The sequence below is a fragment of the Myxine glutinosa genome, chromosome 1 (genome assembly GCF_964187855.1).
Source record: "Myxine glutinosa chromosome 1, kmMyxGlut1.1, whole genome shotgun sequence".
NCBI lineage: Eukaryota > Metazoa > Chordata > Myxini > Myxiniformes > Myxinidae > Myxine > Myxine glutinosa.
In genome coordinates this window covers 255,741,063-255,747,062 of record NC_136261.1, presented here as the reverse complement: position 1 = coordinate 255,747,062, position 6,000 = coordinate 255,741,063, and the positions used below count along the sequence as shown (strand labels likewise).

General features: G+C 43.0%; 1 long non-coding RNA gene across 1 annotated transcript; it reads right to left on the bottom strand.

The window, feature by feature from the left end:
* Nucleotides 1-527: 527 nt before the first annotated feature.
* LOC137436586 (uncharacterized) lies at nt 528-4,477 on the bottom strand. Its single transcript, XR_010986313.2, has 6 exons — nt 4,341-4,477; nt 4,024-4,048; nt 2,323-2,376; nt 1,321-1,395; nt 1,047-1,165; nt 528-786 (listed from the first exon to the last, which is right to left on the bottom strand). It is a non-coding gene; the product is annotated as an uncharacterized LOC137436586 (long non-coding RNA).
* Nucleotides 4,478-6,000: the final 1,523 nt, after the last annotated feature.

Sequence of the window (6,000 nt, the reverse complement as noted above, 5' to 3'; positions counted from 1 at the left end):
CCGGTGATAATACAGCATTACACTTAAATATATAATGCTCACACAACTTCGATCTGAGTAATGAAGAATCCCTCACTTTAGAAAGGTCAGTGGATGTAGTGCATCTACAAAAAGAATAATTTTATTATCTGTTAAACCTTAACCCAATGGATTTCGCGAAAAAGTGATAACATGGCTCGTAATCCCCTTTTGATTAAACTCGCAAAAGCCAGGTTTACCATCCATGTCACCTCATCCCCCAGGTTTACAACTGCATTCTAGGCAGTTCACTTCAACCCTTCCCTCCAGGGCTTCGCACCACCCTCATTTCCTTTTAATCATGCCTAACGTGGACCACATCGTCAGTTTCCTCCACCAGCTGTCTTTTCCCGGTCATTCCACCCCTTGATGGTACCTAACGTCTATTAAAAATAACATATAAAGTCACAAACGTCAAATAGTAAAAACTAAACATTCCAATAACTACCCCGTAAACTACTGCTCAGGAAAGGGCAAAATGAAATTAAAGTAATGAAGAAAAGCAGCAGTGAAAATGCAATTTCAAGCTTTACTTGTACACAATATAAGTACTCAAGCAATCAATTAGCCATCTCACTTTCCCACCATCACATTAACGAGATGTCAAATGTACGACTACACCCAAGGTCATTCCAAAAGGAAAATCGCAGAACTGCTTTCGGTTGAGCATGTTTGACATAATATTCAAGAAACAACAAGGATGGCTCCTTTTCTGTCATTTCCATCATCAACTGTTAAACATACAAAAAGGGTCACAGCATGACGAACCTGAAAAACAAAGGTACAAAAATTGAGCTTCACTCATTGCAAGACGTGGTCCTAAAGACCTAAAGGTGGTTATACTCATTGCAAGACGTGATAACATCTGAGCACAGTTCGTCGTAAGGATCTCAGGTTCAAATACCAAATAATGCTTCGATTTCTATAGTCTACCCATTGTCTAGTCTTTGTCCATGCAAGTGACACGTGAGCTACATCAGCCTTGGATCGCCCTTATTTTAAATTCAATATGCAAAAACCGAACCTACCTCTGGAACACCTCTAAATAGCGATTTGCCCCAATGAGCTACTGGTCTTTCAAGGCATTTTCCACGGCCTTGAAAAGTTTCTGCAGCTTCTCAGGAGAATCAACATATCCATCACCATTCTGAATACACACACACACACACACACACAAAAAAAAAAAAAGGACAAACTTTTTTTTTATTACTCCCTTTAAAAAATAATCCACAATTGAAAACAAGCCTACAATTCGAGCGTAATGAAAATAGGGCAATTGACAAACGAGACAAAGATACTTACTTTTTTTGAATGCACAAGCTTCCCACCAACCTGCACCTCAAACATCCCTGTTAATCCAGGTGTGGCTTCATATGTCTAAACAAAGACACACCCCCCATCAACATTCAGGCATTTCTGAGCAAAGGTAACATATTTGTATACAGGTTCAAGAGAAAAATAATAAAAGAAAATATATTTGACCAGTGTTGGATTGAATTTACAACTTTATGGCTCAGACACTCTTCAATGATGAGCTTTCTTCCACCAACACCCTTCCGCTTAAACTCTTAAAATTCAGGATCACTGCACAACTAGTTTGATCTGCTGTACCTTCGTTCCACCCCACTGTTTGATCTTGGGCTTCAAGCAAGTAGTGCACTACCATCTCATGTTATCCTCCATCTATACCAAATATATTTTACACCTCCAATTAACCCTCCCTAACTCAGCCCTATTACTTGCAGGTTTCTGTTTCCTCCCCTCATCTCTTGTCACATCACACTGTCAGTACATAGCCTTTTTACCAGTAACGCCAATCTTCAAAGAACCTAGATTTATCAAACAATCGTCACATTAAATCCTTGCTGAGCATTCCAATGAGCAAAGCAGACCTGCATGCACTTTTCAGAAATTTGAGGAGATAGTGACACAATCTTCATGGAAATGCTTCCTTGTTGTGGCTTCACTTTGCCAACTTCTGGAATTTATCTTTCCCGAGGGAAGTTGCACCCAATACACCACCATGACATGTTTCAACCACAGTGCATATTTCCAGAGGGTGGGAGGGTGAGGGGAAACAGAGTCGATTTTACCCTTACTTATGAAACAAATTCTGCTACTTCTGCTTTCTTCTATTTGAAGGTCTTTTTTTTAATTTTTAGAAATTCTGCTACTTTCTCAACATTTGAGCTAATCTCCACAGCTAACCCTACAAATCCAGGCACCTCTAAAAGGTAAGCAGGTCTGCCAAAGCTACTCATCTCAAATGCAGTAACACAAAGCAAAATAAGTCACCAAACTTACAATCTCCAACTTTCCAGGGAACTCATCATCGAGTTGCCCCTTAAACTTTCGAAACTGCAAGGAAAGACAACAATCAAAGCAAGCAATGTCGTACATAGCATGATACTTGCAATATCCCTAAAATAAGTTGTTGGCCTATGTTGACATAAAATATAGTGACCTGGTATGCAAATCCTCTTCAAATTTCAAGTCAATCAGATGAAAATTGGATTTTAGTAATATGGCCTATGTTGACCTCAAAAATACTTGGTTGAATTAAGTGACCAGATATGCAAACCCTCTTCAAATTTCAAGTTAATCGGGTAAAAAGTGAAGATTTTAGACATTTGGCCTGTGTTGACCTTTTGGCCTATGCTGATCTCAAAAATAGTTGGTGGTTGAATTCAGTTAGCCGATATGAAAATCCCATTCAAATTCCAAGTGAATCGGATGAAAATTGAGGATTTTAGAAATTCGAAAAAAAGTGGTTGACCTTTGGCCTATGATGATCTCAAAAATAGTTGGTAGTTGAATACAGTTAGCCGATATGAAAATCCCATTCAAATTCCAAGTGAATCGGATGAAAATTGAGGATTTTAGAAATTCAAAAAAGGTGGTTGACCTTTGGCCTATGTTGACCTTTTGGCCGAAGCTGATCTCAAAAATAGTTGGTGGTTGAATTCAGTTAGTTGATATGTAAATACTATTCAAATTTCAAGTCAATTGGATGAAAAGAGGATTTTAGAAATTCCAAAAAAAGGTGGTTGACCTTTGGCCTATGTTGACCTTGACCTTTGACCTCAAAAAAATATAAGATTTTGTCAGATCACGAACTCTACCATTTGGAATTGTGACCTGTAGGACAGTACAAGTGAGCAGACAGACAAACACACAAACAAACAAACACACAAACACACAAACAAACAAACAAACACACAAACCGGAGTGATCAACATACTTGTAAAAAATTATTATTTTTTGCTAAGTAATAACGCACAAGACCAACCAATATACTTGATCGGGGAGGGCAGGGCGTGGCAGTGCGGGGCGGGCGGAGGGGGGGAAGGGGAGGGCGGAGCGGGAGGGAGGGGGGGGGATGGGGGGATGGGGGGATGGGGGGAGATGGGGGAGTGGGGGGGAGGAGGGGGGATGGGGGGGGAGGGGAGAGGGGGGATGGGGGGATGGGGGGGAGAGGGGGGATGGGGGGATGGGGGGAAGGGGGGGGATGGGGGAGGGGGGGGAGTGGCGGGAGGCAGGGTGGCGGGAGGCTGGTTCAAGGCCCAGAATCTGCACGTTCGCAGATCTCAAAGAATTAGAATGAAAAGCACAACATGCACATTTCAAAAATAGCATGAGTATTTGTCTCGGCTTGTATCCCAATGTATATCCCGTGTATCCCAATGTCCTCCCAAAATTTTAAACCATTAAGGAACGACAGGCTTGGTAAGCGCTGGTTAGCTGCTTGATAAATAACCACACCAATGATTTCTATAATAGTCAAAACGTAACATTTTACACCGATTGTTTAAGCTGCCTGATCCAATCATTTGCAGGATAAGACAATCACTCTTCCAGATTTGTACATCCCTGTTCATGGGGTTAAACAAACAATCCTTTATATTCTTCTCTTAAAATTTAAAAGAAAGAAAACATCAAAAAATTTTTTTTCATGATTTTAACATCGAATACAGAGCAAATCAAATCAAGTGGAAATAAACTCACCTTGGAGGAGTATCCTCAAGCACCACTAGAACAGAAGAAAAAAATAATGTATTAATCAGCTAATTAAAGTCACCATGGAAACGACAATAAAGCTTTCATTTCATGTATTCAAGCTACAAATAAAAATTGAGAACACATTGCAAAATAAATAAATAAAACAGTCAGCAATACTTGGTTTACAAATATATTGAAGATTATTAACAAAATGATATATAAATAGTCATACTATTTGCAGATGATGAAGAAGATAGAGTAATAAATGAAGACAACAAAATGAATGACGAGAAACGTTCACTCGAGTTCATCGTTTGATTTACCAGTAAACCACATGAACCTTGAGAGGCATCTTGCGTTGGTTTCGTTGGTTTCGTTAACGATTAACTTACTTTATGGTTACGCCGACTGACGAAGCTTAACAAACAGCCTTATCGGGCAAAATGCGGAAGTAATGATGTTATAGAGCACAGAGGCGTGGCACGGGGCGTGTCTATCCGAAAGACGATCCACATGGAATTTTCCATTCAGGGAGTTGTAAGTGCCAGGTGGATGCGTTGGTATTTTTTTTTTCTTATGAACTTGTGATGGTATTTTAAGGCGTTTCTCAACTTCTTTGTCCTTCGTGTAAGCTTCGTTTGACATCTGACTGGGCAAGGTGTTTGCCACCACAAAGTGAGAAAGCAGCAGCGTTAAATGGTTAGAGTGGACCGATTCAGAATCTGGGAGGTCCATTAGTTCGTAATCCCGGTCTAACACCTTTAAAATTGTACGTGCTGCTTTCTTGTTTAGCATTTAAAAGAATAGAGCACGGACAAACAGCCAGAGGTTCGCAACACGAGCGCAGGCTTTACTGACATTCTGCTGTGTTGAAGTTCCTTCTAATTACAAATTGGGGAGAAAAACAACAACCAACTCTACTCTTCAAAATAGACCACAACCTCGTCATTTCATTCACATTTCGATAACGATGGGCAATCCGATTGAAACGTACTCTGCTTTATCCTCATGTACACTCCACCTCGTTCGTGTACCCTCCACCTCATGTACACTCCACCTCGTTCGTGTACCCTCCACCTCGTTCGTGTACAGTCCACCTCGTTCGTGTACCCTCCACCTCGTTCGTGTACCCTCCACCTCGTTCGTGTACCCTCCACCTCGTTCGTGTACACTCCACCTCGTTCGTGTACACTCCACCGCGTGTACCCCCCCCCCCCCACCACCTCATGTAAGGTACTCTCCACCTGACCACCTCATATACCACCACATTTCCACCTAGTCTACCCCCCACCTCATACCCTCCACCTCATACCCTCCTCCTAGTTTATCCTCCATGTCGTGCCCACCACCTCGTACCCTTCACCTCATCGCCAATAATAAGAAGATGTCAGGTTCTCACACGGAGGTTTATTCAGGTAACGCTGCTCGGTTCAAGGCCCAGTCCCCAAGAGACCGTGCGCATACGTGAAACCCCGGTGCACGGGGAGGAGCCATCAGAACCCACACCAACAACAACCACAATTATAACTAGATGGTTGTGGCGGACACAACGCCAGCAGGTAATAATTCCGCGCACCAGTGGGCGACGCGAGCGACCGGGCGTGGAAGCACGGCTCGGGCCACGCCCCGAACAAAGGCGTCATGAGGCACAGGGTTGAACTGGAATGCATGCCCCGCCTTTCGGCCGACCGGCCACGCCCAAGGGCAAGGCGTGGCCTCGGGACATATACGCGGGCTCGAAAGTCGAGCCCGCCCAGTGCTTACGTGCGAGCATTGAATAAAGGTTTGGTTTTGTTCAACGCGTGGTGGCCTACCTTCTTGGCAAACGAGTTGTGTGTGCATAGCACCACACTGGTGACCCTGACTGGTTCAGCCGTAGCTGACCCCTGAACGCGCCATGGCTACCAACGCTGTCGCCGTCAAACTCCCGGAGTTCTGGGAAGCACAGGCCGACGTTTGGTTTGTGCAAGCCGAGGCCCAATT